The sequence below is a fragment of the Vulpes vulpes genome, chromosome 6 (genome assembly GCF_048418805.1).
Source record: "Vulpes vulpes isolate BD-2025 chromosome 6, VulVul3, whole genome shotgun sequence".
Lineage (NCBI taxonomy): Eukaryota > Metazoa > Chordata > Mammalia > Carnivora > Canidae > Vulpes > Vulpes vulpes.
This window is the reverse complement of record NC_132785.1, coordinates 85,669,642-85,683,102: the sequence shown is the minus strand read 5'-3', so window position 1 is coordinate 85,683,102 and position 13,461 is coordinate 85,669,642. Positions and strand designations below refer to the sequence as shown.

Below are 13,461 nucleotides of genomic sequence, written 5' to 3'. Positions count from 1 at the left end.
ACTCCAAAAGCTGGTACACTAAAGTCTCCAAAAATAAATTAGAAATCAATTATATAGTTTTAAAAAAGAATTGTCAAGATGAATCAGAAGCTCCAGTTCACATTTAAGCCAGGAGTTGTAAAACTCTCTGTTCCCACTTGATAGCTGCTGCTTGTCATTCAGAGCTCAGTGTACATCTCACCTCCTGAGAGAGATGTTTTCCTCGGCCATCTAATCTAATCTAGTTGCTCTCACAGCATTCTGTCTTAAGTTTCTACATCACACTACATTTATTCATTTATTTACTTGCACATTATCTGTTTCCCCTCAAGCTCTGTGAGACTGGAGACCTTGTCTGTCTTGCTTTACCTCTCTCTCCATTTCCCAAAACAGTGCATTGTGGGTTCTTGGTGAAGGTCTGTTGAGTTAATGAAATATGAATAAAAATCACAGTTTTGGATCTGTTGTCTTTAGAATAAATATCTTGAATTTTCATAAGATGGTGTTATTTATCCACCAAAGAGAGTCCTGTGGCTAGTACAAGGAGATGCACAAGATGCTCAGTTGCCGTAGTTAGAAGTTTATGAGAAACTGAGTTGAATATGTCCAAGCAGCTGAAGTGGTGACTAATTCTAAATTAAGAGAAATATTTTGAATGATCCTATAGTATTAAAGGGTACTGATAAAATATAATTTTATTAATAATATAAAAGAACTTCAAAGAATACTGATTGATCCTTTGATTTACTAATTAGTTTGGGTTGAAAGATAGTTGTATAGTAGCAGAAGCCTAGAACTATACATGCTGCACTCAACTTTCATTTAAGGTAAACAAAGGAAAAGGTGTTATATAGAGTGTATATAGGAATGTAAGTTGTACCATCAGTTCTATAATCAGCATTGATGTCTCAAATTTATATTAAGATATAAATTATTGTAATTGCTAAAAATAAACTAAGACAGAAGAGTCATGAAAAATGGTTAAAAACTTGAAATCCATATTCAAAGGAAAGGAGTTTAGCATATAATTAGAAACATTTCTATCAAAAGGATTTAAACTCAGTGTGAGAGAATTCATATTTAATCATATGTGAAAGTCATTTATTCCCAACATCACATTTTAAAGTGCAAATTTGGGTGCCTGGGTGGCTCAATCCGTTAAGCGTCTGCCTTTGGCTCAGGTCATGATCCCAGAGTCCTGGGACGGAGCCTTGCATCAGGCTCCCTGCTCAGTGGGGCGCCTGCTTCTCCCTCTCCTTCTGCCTGCCACTCTGCCTACTTGTACCCTCTCATTCTCTCTCTGTCAAATAAAAAATATTAAAAAAATAAAAGTGCAAATTTATTATGATTCCTTTTTGTTGCATTATTTATGGAAAATCTTGAATGAAGTGTCCATTTTCATTGTATGGTTATGGAAGACTGGCCATTGGAAGGATACCCAGCCCTTCCTTCCTCCTGCTTTCACTTCCCATTTCCTACCTAGGCCCTTATGCAGCTTGTGCCACACTAGTGTGTCAATAATTAAGACACAAGTAATTAAAAGAATAATAATACTGTACCTAACATTTTTTGGATGCCTACTGTATACCAAGCATTATACTGGAGACTATAAGTCTATTATCCGACTTAGTCTTCATAATAATAATAATAGTAATAATGAAATAGATACTATTATGCCAATTCTACAATTGAATATGTAGGTTTGCAGAAGTTAGCTTACTGCGGGTCCATCTTATTTCAGAGCTTGCATGCTTAACTGCTGTTGTTTTGCTTACTGGAATGAATGTAGCTCAAGGCAGAATGAGAGAAATTAATATGGAGACTAATTCTTGAAATACAATGTTTATTAGTCAATTTTATATAATAATGGGCCCTAACTCACAACTTCAAAATTTCAGAGACAGACTTATAAAAACAAGAATATTTATTTTCCCCTTAGGGTCAAATCCCTCCACATGTTTTTATTTGGGAACTGGTAGCTGCTGGGGCATACTCTTCCTGCGGAGGTGCAAAAGAGCAGAAGAATTTTATACTAACTGCAGCCTGTGGTTTAAATAGACAGACTGTCACTTCTGTTCAGATTCCAGTGATCAACACAAGTCATGTGACCAAGCCCAACATCAATGAGGCAAGAAAGCACACTTCCCCCACAGAGTGAGAACTGTGAGTGGGGTGATGTCTTCTATGTATTTTCATATGGCAGAACCTTCTTTGTTCTCTCCACATTTCTCTGCTTTGTGGATCCCATCAACCTTCTCATTCTTTTTAAAAGACTCTATTTGCACATATTCTCATAAAAAATTTGATTGCTCACAATCCCCAATTCTCATCTCCTTCAGTAATCAAAATAGTGGTCCTCAACCAGGGGCTGGAAAATTGGAAATTTAAAGATTGAGCTAAAGTAGCAGGTGGAAGTGGTATGGAAATGCTGCTTCCACATCCTCCTCCTCCTCCAGATTTTATTGAGTACGCTTTCCTAAAAAATATTACTTTTGTCAAGTCAGGAAGTAGGTCCCAATGAAGAAAGTAGCATAGGATAGTTTGGAGACAGAGTTTTCTTTTTTATATGTCCATGGAGAAACACGGGTAGGGCTTTTATTAGCTTGAAAGCTGAATTAAGGGTCAAAGTCTTATGAAAAGCAAATTGCTGAAGAAATATGAAGCAAGGTGATAAGTTTTAAGTGCTTCCTGATTTCAGATGATCGAAATCTTGCTTTACCCAGTTAATGAGTCATCACGGCTTTAAATTTATTAGCAATCATTTTTCTTTTCTAAAACAATATGAATTAGAGAATTCTGCTAAGCCAGGCAACTGTTGATGTGCCTCTTTGACCATTGTCGATAAGTTGGCTAAGAGGTAACAGGCAGCATATTATGTAGCAGAAGCATTATTTCTTATAATTGCAAACCCATGGTGCAAGAAATCCAGTGCCTTGTTCTGACTTAAAACTTAAAATATAAATCTATATTGTTTCAAAGAAAAAAAGAATGGCTTCCAAGGAGCACACTGGCATTTTTCTTCTTTGTGCTTTCAAATATGTAGCAAACCCATATATTCTACTCTTTTCAGAGATTACTGGTAGGTGAATATTTTCTCTTTATATTCCTTTTCCACAATTTAATATTATTTCTTGATATGGTTTATAATAGTGTGTTGAGTGGAATCCTGTTTATATGGTTACATTTTGTGAAAATGAACTCTCCAAAACTTGAATTTTGGAGAATAAAATAAATATAAAATTAAATTTAAAAAATATAAATAATGTAAGTTAGAGCAAAATAAAATAAATATAAATATAAAATAGGGTAAAATAAACATAAATACAAATACAGTAGAAATGTGTTCATATTATTGCTCTATCATTTAATTTTTTTTTCTATCATTTAATTTTGATGTGAATTTAACAGAGAAAAGCAATTTCTTTGGATCTGCTTCCCCATCTGTTATATGAGAATTGTAATTTCTCCCTCTTGGACTTTACCTTATAAATGAAATAAAAGCATACTGCCTTATATATAGTAATAAGTGTCTAACTTCTGTCTCTTCCTAAAAAAAAAAAAAAACTGTTTTAACTAGAAAATGAACATATAGGAAGAATTATCTATCCTTTGTATACCATTAGGGTCCATTGGATCTAATTTTAGATTTTAGTGCCTTTTAAGAGCATTTCTAACTCTTTATAAGGATTGATATATCATGATTTTTACTGTTTCTGAGAGGTCTTCCAAAGGAAAAAGAGAACATTTACATTTTTTAATTAAAATAACACTTATCCTATCTTGTAATTATCATATGAATCCATTGAACCCTTTAAGATATACTATGGGAATTTAGTGATATTATTCTTTTCCATATCTTGAAACATTTTGCTGTTCATCATCCCAGGAATTATTTCACCATTCATCTTGTATTCTCAATAATTCCAAAAAAAGACTTAAAAATAAAATTAAAAGGGAAGATATTTCACAATTAAGTGAGTCAGAAGGTGAATGAAAAAAGAGTGTACTATAGGTTTTAATGATGTTGCTGAAATTTTTTATGTATGTGAAATCTCAGGGCATGAATCTTCAGATTATGATATTTTATGTAAAGTTTCTCCAAATCAAGAATAGGTGTATGAATAATTCATTTTTAAGGACACAAATATGGCATTCTCACTTCATTAGCTATTCAACTGGAAGGACTTAATCATACAATACTACAAAAACATGATCCATCCCATTTCGATAAAAGTTTATTTTTTATAATATTTATATCCCAAAATTCACTTAAGAGGTTGATATGTTTAAATTCTTGTTATAAGTTAGAATAAAGTTTTCACTATTTCTTTATGCTTCTGTAAATTATTCATAAAACTTTAAAACTTAAAAACATATATTAAAAATTGGATGCAGATGGTAAATGGTGATGACTAATTTTCCTGGCATGGTGAGGGTAAAATATTTATACAGTAGTGCCTGGGTAGTCTTTTCAGGGTCTGATACTTTATTTCAGCTCAGGTCACCATCTCAGGGTTGTAAGATGGAGCCCTGAATTGGGTTCTGAGCTCGTCATGGAACCTGCTTAAGATTCTTTCTCTCCTTCTTCCTCTGCCCTTTCCCTCTAAAAAAAGGGTATTCATATACTTGGACCTAATATAGTACCTTCAGAAATTTGTCCTGAGAAAATATTTCAAACCAAGCAAGAAGAAATTCACTGTGCCACAAAATGGAAACAAGTAAAATGTATGGCATAGAAAATGCTTTAATAAATTATGGTTTACCAACAGGATGGTACATCATGTAGTCTCCAACAATAATAATTATGAAGATCATGGAAATTTTAAAAAATATATATGATGCTAAAAATCCTACAGTATGTTCATGGATACAAAATTATTATAGATGGACTAAAAAGGCAAATATTAACCATGCTGTTCCAATTATGAAAAAGAAACCAAATTATCAAAATTACCTAAGCTTAATTCTGCTCTTAATTATGTCTTACTATCATTGCTTGGTTGGGGAGCTGAACTCAGATTTTACAAATTTCTACAAAGTAAAACTTCACCAAATTTGTGGGACATTATTTATGGTTAAATAGCTGATTCTACTCTTCACTTCTGTCTCCTCATTGACTTCCTTCTTTCCAGAGATAGCACAGTAGCATGAGTTATTTTGCAAATTTTCTTCAAGAATATTCTGTCTAGGAAAAAAAAAAAAAGAAATAACCTGGTTAGGCAGGAATGTAGATGGACTTTCAAAGAAGGCCAGCATATTTGTTCTAAATTTGAGAACCTAAAGAATTTCATTCGATGCACAATAATGTATTTTGGCCTGTCTTTTCTGCTTCCTAATTAGGTTATATGGTTTTTGAAGGTAGAGATGGTTTCCCGGTTTGTATATGACACATGATTAAAACACACACACATATTTTTCAGATTGAATACATTTAAATGCTTCTGAGACTAAACCTACTGTGATGAGAACAATACATCTTGAGACAAGGGAAAATGACTGAAGAAAACTGAGATGTCTTGAGTACTTGAAATGAGCCAGCCATAGATATGAAAATTCTGTCTCTTCTTCCAGTAATCTTCACTAATATTTGTAAAATACATATTTTCATCTGTATTTTTAATAGATGATAAAGTTTTGGTTCAAAAATGTTATATGTTAAATATCACACTGTTGTTAAGCTTCTCAGCCAAATTCCTAATACCAGTCTCTATGTTCCACACGGTGTACATACTACACACTGCTCCATGCTGTGAAAAAGTATAGAAACAAAAATATTGGTCACCGTTCTCTAAAATTTTGGCTGTTCTCTAAGATTGAGGACACTTATACCATTAAATGTTAAGTTAGCTGTCATTTTTTAAAATAATGACAAAAACCTAGGAAATGTGCAATGAATTTGACTAGCCCGAGGTTGTAGAATTGGCCACTGCGGGTTTTAATTCCCAGTTTTGCGTCCTGTAGAATACTAGACTGTTTGATCTTATTAAACATACACATATACACACGCACAAACACAGGCCACTGTGATATCTTTACAGTGAACCATCTTGTTATTACTTAAAGCTGTTAAGCTGGATGTCGCAGCTCTATGGACATATGTTGTTCTGTGATAAAGTTCAAATAAGTGGGAATGTAAATAGGCTATAACTAGGTTACTATGACAAATGTTTTGGGACTTTTTTCCCCATTCTATTTTTATTTGGAAAACGTATAGCAGGTCATGGGTTTGTGTTAGCATTTTTACAGTCTGCACTCCAGAGAATCCAGTCACAAGTTTACAAAGCACTGACCTTGCAGTGGAGTCGGGAGTGCATTTATGGAATTTCACTTATAAAGAAAGGAAAAACTACGAATGTGGTGATTTGGAATAAATAAAAATTGGGAAATATTTCCAAGTTAGTTTCTTCCTGACCTTACTACATCTTATCTTCCTTTCCTTTTTTTTTTTTTTTTTTAAATCTTCCTTTCCTATTGGATTTAATACCCTTTCCCAATCTCCATTTGCCTACATAGAGCTTCTGGGTTGGGGAGAATCTCTGTGATATGAGCAGTTTTTTCTCAAGACTGTAATGCTGAGAAAGAGGAAAGATGAAACATACTGATGGAGAGACTGGAGTTAGCAACCATAATCTTGCATTCTTTGGAGTGGGCTGATAAGAAGTTATCAGTTAATTGAATATTTGGCCCACAGTAAGCTATTGGTGCTATTGCTATTATTGTCAGTACTAATATTTTATTTTCTTCCCACAATATCCATCCAGTATATTTATGCAAGGCCCTGTTCTCATATTTGCTTGTCATTGGCTCCTTTTGGTTTGTAGTCTTTCCATATTTCCAGGTTTACTTTGGGACTTAACACACTGGAACTATGGCTCTTGGGTTTTTATACTGATTGAAATGGTATTTGTACCATCAAGTATAATTTGATTTTGTGATAAGTATAAATAGATGAAGAGCCAAAGTTGCAAAGAAGAAGGATCCTTCTATTTTTAGTTGTTCTTAAGCTCATATCAGTTATTCACATTAAGAGTACATTATAACAGCAGTTCTTAAAATATTGATCTGTATTCTAGAAAGATAGATTATTTTTAGGGTAAACTTATTTTTGCATTTATTTATGTTAAGGGCATCCTGTTCATTAAAGCTCTGAAGCTGGTGTTAAAAAAAATGAGAATCTGTAAACTATAAAGATGCCAAATTAGAAGCATACGGATACTCTCTGTGATTGACACTCAGATTTTGTTCTTAGCTTCCAGAAAGCAGGAGTTTGGGTTTAGGAAAAAGCAAACATGGTATAATTATGTAGTTTATGATACTGAACAGAAATTTATATACCAGTTCTTCAGAGAAAACACAGATTTCTTTAGGACTGAATTCCAAAATGTAACATGTGGGTTTTTAATATTCTTGGATATGAATTTATATAATAGAGCCCTGAATTATATTTTATGTAATATTCAATATTAAATTTCATATATATTTTATATGCCACTCAAAAAATTGTTAGGGTCGCAATATTAAAATGTCTTTCAGGAAAGCTGATTCTGTGAGGGGCATAATGGATGTATGTCAACTACACATCCTTACAGGAGCTAATTTTGATTTCTAATAAAATGTAAGGTACTGAAAAACAGATGACTTATACATCTTTTTCTTAAACATCACTTCTCATCCTTGAAGGTTTATTTCTGATGATAACCTATGATGCTGGCATGACAGAAGTAATTTTTGCCTGGAAATACTTGAAAGTTTATATTAACAGTCACCATGTTCAGCCAGTTGATTAGTGGTTCCAAGTGGTCTGGTCCACTTCTCTGTGAGTCTGATCAGTTTTTAAAAGAGACCAAATGATTTTAGATGTTTGCTGGAAATAATGCTTTTTCTTTTTGATGGGATTCATGTTGAGCTATTACCTCTTTAAATATTTCGATATTAAGACTATGTTCGTATTTTTCGCTACTTTATTTGAAAGACATCCATTATGATAAAAAGATAAAGCATAGCAGTATTCAAAAGTGTATGATTCTTCACTATGACAATTTTTACTGTTTTTTTTTAGTTACTTAACAAAGTGTTTCTGTATCCTTTCATATACTACAGTGGTGTCCTCTACAAAGTTAATATATTGATTGCCTTTTGTATGTTGGACATGGTAATTAGAAATTATCTTAATCCACTTACTCAGAAAAATAACTTGGAATGGAAAAGTCAGAAGCCACTCTTAATGAAAGAAATAGCTAGGGGTGTTCTACAAGAGAAGACTGCTAGCCCTGCACACACACACACACACACACACACACACACACACTCATACACTCACGTACTTCTGTCCTACAGTGACATGGCATAGCCTCAGTCCCTGCTGCAGTACAAGGAAAGAAGGAGTGGATAGCCTGGTGCCACATAGCAGCTGGAATGGAGTGGTGAAGAGCACACACTCTGTGGCTAGACTTGCTGGGTTCAAATTCAGCTCCATGTGCCAACTGCATGACTTTAGGCAGGCTATATACTCTCCAGTGTGTCAGTTTCCTCATGTGTAAAAGGAGATGCCAGTAGCAACTACTTAGAGGATTAATGTCCAGATCCCATATTTAGCACATATATGTAAACTGTCTAAAAGCATTCAATCCACAGTAAGCACTCAGTAAATGTGAGCAGTTGTTTCTCTTAGTAGTAGTACTAGAAATGAAGGCAAAGAATATTGGTTATTTTAAGAGAAGAGTGTAGACAGTACAATTATGCTGTCATGCCTAGATTAACTAGAATTGGGTTACAGTTCATGATGAAAAAAAATCAAAGTAAATTGTTTAATTTTAAAAAGAATCATTGTAAGTTGTAATCGGGCCATCAAATTGGAGTCGTAAATACAAAATTGGGCTATAGGGATAGATGAAGTAGGCTGAGAGATCAGGGGAAAACAGATGAAAGTCCTGTTGCCTAACTAAGGACAATAACCCAGGGGAGCAGAGAGGTACTTCTGAAGCTGGCTTATGCACAGGATTTGGGCATGGGGATCTTATCTTAGGAAGGAACCTGGGAATACGAAGGAATAGGGAAGTATCACAACTTAGGCTCATGATATGGTAAGGCCACAGATGCCAGTCTTTAGCATCCTGAGTTCCTAATACATGCTTGGGTTTAATCCATTCTCCTCTTGATCTAACTCTAGTTTGCTAAAAAGCCACAGTGCACAAAATCCATCTTCTCCTCCCTAATAATTTACCCAGTGTCTTTGCTTGTACCAGTATACATCATCTGAATTTTATCAGCAGAACAAAGAAAAAAAGAAACAGTGAAAAACCACAAATCATGTCAGTTTGGGTTCAAAAGCACTTTTGGTAGAACCCATGGAATTCCAAGTATTTTTTTCCTGTCAGTGTTAAAGCTTTACCCTCCACAAGGTGGTAAAGTTTCACCTTTCCGGGAATTTTAAAGATAGCAACATCGTACAATGAAAACACTTTTTAATTTTTAAAACAATGTTAACAAATTCACGAGTTGTAAACACTCTTTCCATGTCATTTCCTCCAGTCAGCTCTTCACATGCGTTTAGCTGATTTCCTACCGCTTATTAGGAGCAGCTGTGTTTAAGCAGCTGGCACACAAGTTGGCCAGTAAATGCATGCTATATAGATATTTAATACCACTTAGTGCTTTATCAGGCTTTACAGCCTCTAATTAGTTAAACCACAGAACACCCGAGCACATTAAGTAATTATTACTTTCCTCCCATTTCACAGATAAGGAAACTGAGCATGAGAAAGATTTGCTTCCTACCAGATTCTAATAAATGAAGATGCACATAAGCCGAACATCGGGTTTGTGAAAAAATGTGGTGTCTAGTGAGATGGCAGTCCTTGGGGCTCTAGCAATGAGAGGTATAAAAACATGTCTCCTGCATTATCCAAGGATTATAATGTGATTAATAACACACTACTTTTCCAGGGCTAGAAATAGTCTATGTCCATTATGCTCGATTCTCTACCCAACAGTTCATGCTTAACTGCTTGGAAAACACTCCCCCAAAAGAATAATGCTCATTTCTTCAGTGTTGTTATCTTAATTAAGTCTCATAGTATTTCATACTTGCATTGATAATTTGATGGAATTGATGTCTATTAATGTTTCCAGAGGTATAAAATAAAGAAGCATATTCCTTGATGAATATATTCAGTTATAGAATTATGTGTTAAATGAGAGAAATAACCAGTTGTAGAGGGGATTGGTGCCCTCTACAATCAATGGGTCATCATTTCAAGGGACCAACATGTTCAAGGAAACAAGATTATGGTAAATGAATTAAATTTTTGATTCTTAGCACCATTCCTGCTTTTAATTATAGCTTTGTACTGGAGACAATATGAAAATAATCAGGAGATAAAGAGCGTTTGTATCAAAATGCTAATCAAAGTTGAGTAAACTTCTTTTTTTTTTTACTAAATTTGTTTTTTATATAAAATTTAAAAGAACCTGTTGGTGTGGTTGATTTACACTATTGACTAGTGCTGCTGAGACTAGAATGTCCAGTCCCATTTTTATATTGACAGGTTAATTTTCACTGAGAAAAAAATAAAACTTTTCTGTGTCAGTAGTTTGTATCCCCAACTCCAGCTCTTCATCTTCCCAGGAACATGTCCTGAGCACGGAGGTGTTGAGATCCCCCAACGAAGAGGATTAAAAAAAAAAAATGATATAGTGCCTGTTACAGGTTGGTGGAATTTCTACTTGAAGGATGTTGTTTGGTTTTTTGTAAGCCACCTCAGCAAAAAGCAAAGTATTCATTGGGGGAATACTACTAGTTCATCAGGTGAACAACTTAGTGAATGAGTCTAATGTTTTAATCAGGTCAGAATTTTAAAAATTTGTCCAACTAAAGCTGGAATCATATTCAGATGATCATTGTAATTAATAAAATTATCACACATATTTCTAATTCAAGCAAAATATATGGCTAGAAATTATGAGGCTTTTACTGCATAAAGTATGGCTCATGATTTATATAGCTTAAAGTTTGTATAGGGATGTTAAAACTATATAAGTGATTTTTATAAAGTAATGAGTGACATATAGAGGTCAGAATTATTGCTCATGGACAGTTTGACTGTCCATACACATGCTTTGTATTTAGTAGAGAAGGAATTAACAAAGTAATGAATTATAAATATCAGACACAGTGTAAGAATTCAGAGGAGCAAGGGACAGGATTGACTAGCCTAGGATTCTGTTTGAAACTTTCTAAAGTAGAACAAAAATGAAAGGTGTGAGATGCAGAGGGAATAATCAAAGTAAATGGTGGAGGCCAAAAACCAGATACTGTATTATTGCTCCATAACTTTTTAGATTTGACACATGAAAGTGTATATGTGTATGCATAAGAATGTGCTATGCTAATGTGTGTGTGTTGATGTATGCTTTACATTTTTAAGAAAAGATGTGTTTTCTTTTGAAAGTTTGAAATAGAAATGTGGAAAAATACATTTTGTCTCATAAAGTGTGATATGTCATTTAATCTTCTAACAGAACTCCATAAAAGAGAGGATATAATCCTGATTTTACACGAGTATGCTGAGTTTGAGGGTTAAGGAACTTTCCTAAGGTAAACATATATGTCTAACTCCAGAATCTATGTTTACTTGAATTTCATTTTAGTAGCTTACCTAGGTAAAGTTTACACTTGGAGATAATATATTCAGAAGACTAAGTATGTGCTAGTATTTATTGTTTTCTTAAAATAGAAAATCATTCATCTTTTTAATTTTAATTTTTCTATGAATTCTAGGGCATATTATGAGAAAGAAGATAAATTTTTAAGGTTATTACTTTAAAACAACTTAACTGGGTACTTTTTTAAAAAAAATATTTTATTTATTTATTTATTTATTTATTTATTTATTTATTTGAGAAAGTCTGTGTGTGTGCTTGAGTGGGAGCAGGGGCAGTTAGGGAGAGGGAGAAAATCCCAAGCAGATTCCCTACTGAGCCCTGACTCATGCATAATCTCACAACTCTGAGATCATGACCTGAAATCAAGGGTTGGAGCTACAACGGACTGAGACATCCAGATGCGCCTTAACTGGTAACTTTCAAATAATGTATGTAAATAAAAAACACCTCCTATTTTCATTAAATTTGGTTAGGATACAGAGTTTAACTATTAATTCCATTTTAGAGATTTTTCCATCTTCATCAACAATGTGAGTTGTTTTGCCTAAAAATTTTATTCAACACTTCATTAAAGTTCTTGCTTTGTAAATATAACCATAAATCTTTAAAAATACCTTTAGTTTCCTATGCTTAAAATGAATCTTTTCTTAAAATTGACCTTCTTTGAAATTAAGTAGGAAATACTACTTTTCCTTCTGTGGAATATGAGACCACAGTAGAAAGATCAGTATTTGAAATATACTTAAGTTTGAGTTCTCAACTAGATTATTATTGAAGCATACTGAATTAGTTATGATGCTGTGAATGGTAAGTAATGGAAATTCTGGCAAAAATGACCTAAGAAATAGGGTATTACTTTATTTAAAAATATATATATTATTTATTTGAGTGAGAGCCTGTAAGCCTGATCATGGCAGGGGCAGAGGGAGAGAGAGAAGTAGACTCTCCCATGAGCAGGGAGCCCGAGACAGGGCTTGATCCCAGGACCCAGGACCAGATTGACTCCAGGACCACTACTGTAGCCAAAGGAAAACACTCAACCAGCTGAGCCACCCAGGCGCCACAGGGTATTTCTTATCTCCAGAATTTGTTAGTGCTCAAGAATTGTTGACTGAACTGTATCACTGGGCCTTTCAGCCTCTTTGCTCCGCTGTCTTTGCTGCATAAACCTTCCCCAAGCTGCTTCTCACTGTGGTTTCAAGTGGTCTGAGTGTGAACTAGTAGTGTGTGCATTTTTTGTTCATTTGTTTTTTTTATTTTGTGAGAGATATAGAACCTATTCCCCAACTATGAAATGTAAATCCTCTCTTTTATGTGACTGGGCCAGATTAAAAAACAGTTGCCATGTTAATGCAGCACATTGGATAGCTCAGAGTAATCAAGATCCATTTCCAGGAGGCAGTGATGGAAAGGATATCTGAACAAAATTAGATTAAAAGAGGAAAACAATTATTAGATTTGGCTCTGAACACTACATATATGCATTTTTAAAAATCTGGTATCAGTGTTACTCTGATATCTACCCAGTTTTTCTATAGGATTTGTGATTGTGAAAGTTATTTTGAAAGGCAAATGTAGGCATTAACAACACAAGGAATACGGGATTAGGTTTTATTGTTTATTTCAATAATCAGCCAAGTTTATGTCAGGAATGGCAGTACTTTCATGTTTTAGATAAATGTGAGAGGAGAAACTTAGGTAGCAAAAAGAAATAATAATCTCCAAATACTGGCTTAGTTCATGAGCATCAGTGCTACCTTGAAAGGTTTATGTCTTATAACCAATAAAGCAAGTGCCATCTAAAATTGATCATATGAT

At 34.0% G+C, this 13,461-nt stretch overlaps 1 protein-coding gene across 2 annotated transcripts in view; it reads left to right on the top strand.

Annotated features, from left to right (window-relative positions):
- MDGA2 (MAM domain containing glycosylphosphatidylinositol anchor 2) overlaps window positions 1-13,461 on the top strand; it is a 768,370-nt gene that overhangs the window by 72,602 nt on the left and 682,307 nt on the right. The window lies entirely within an intron of this gene.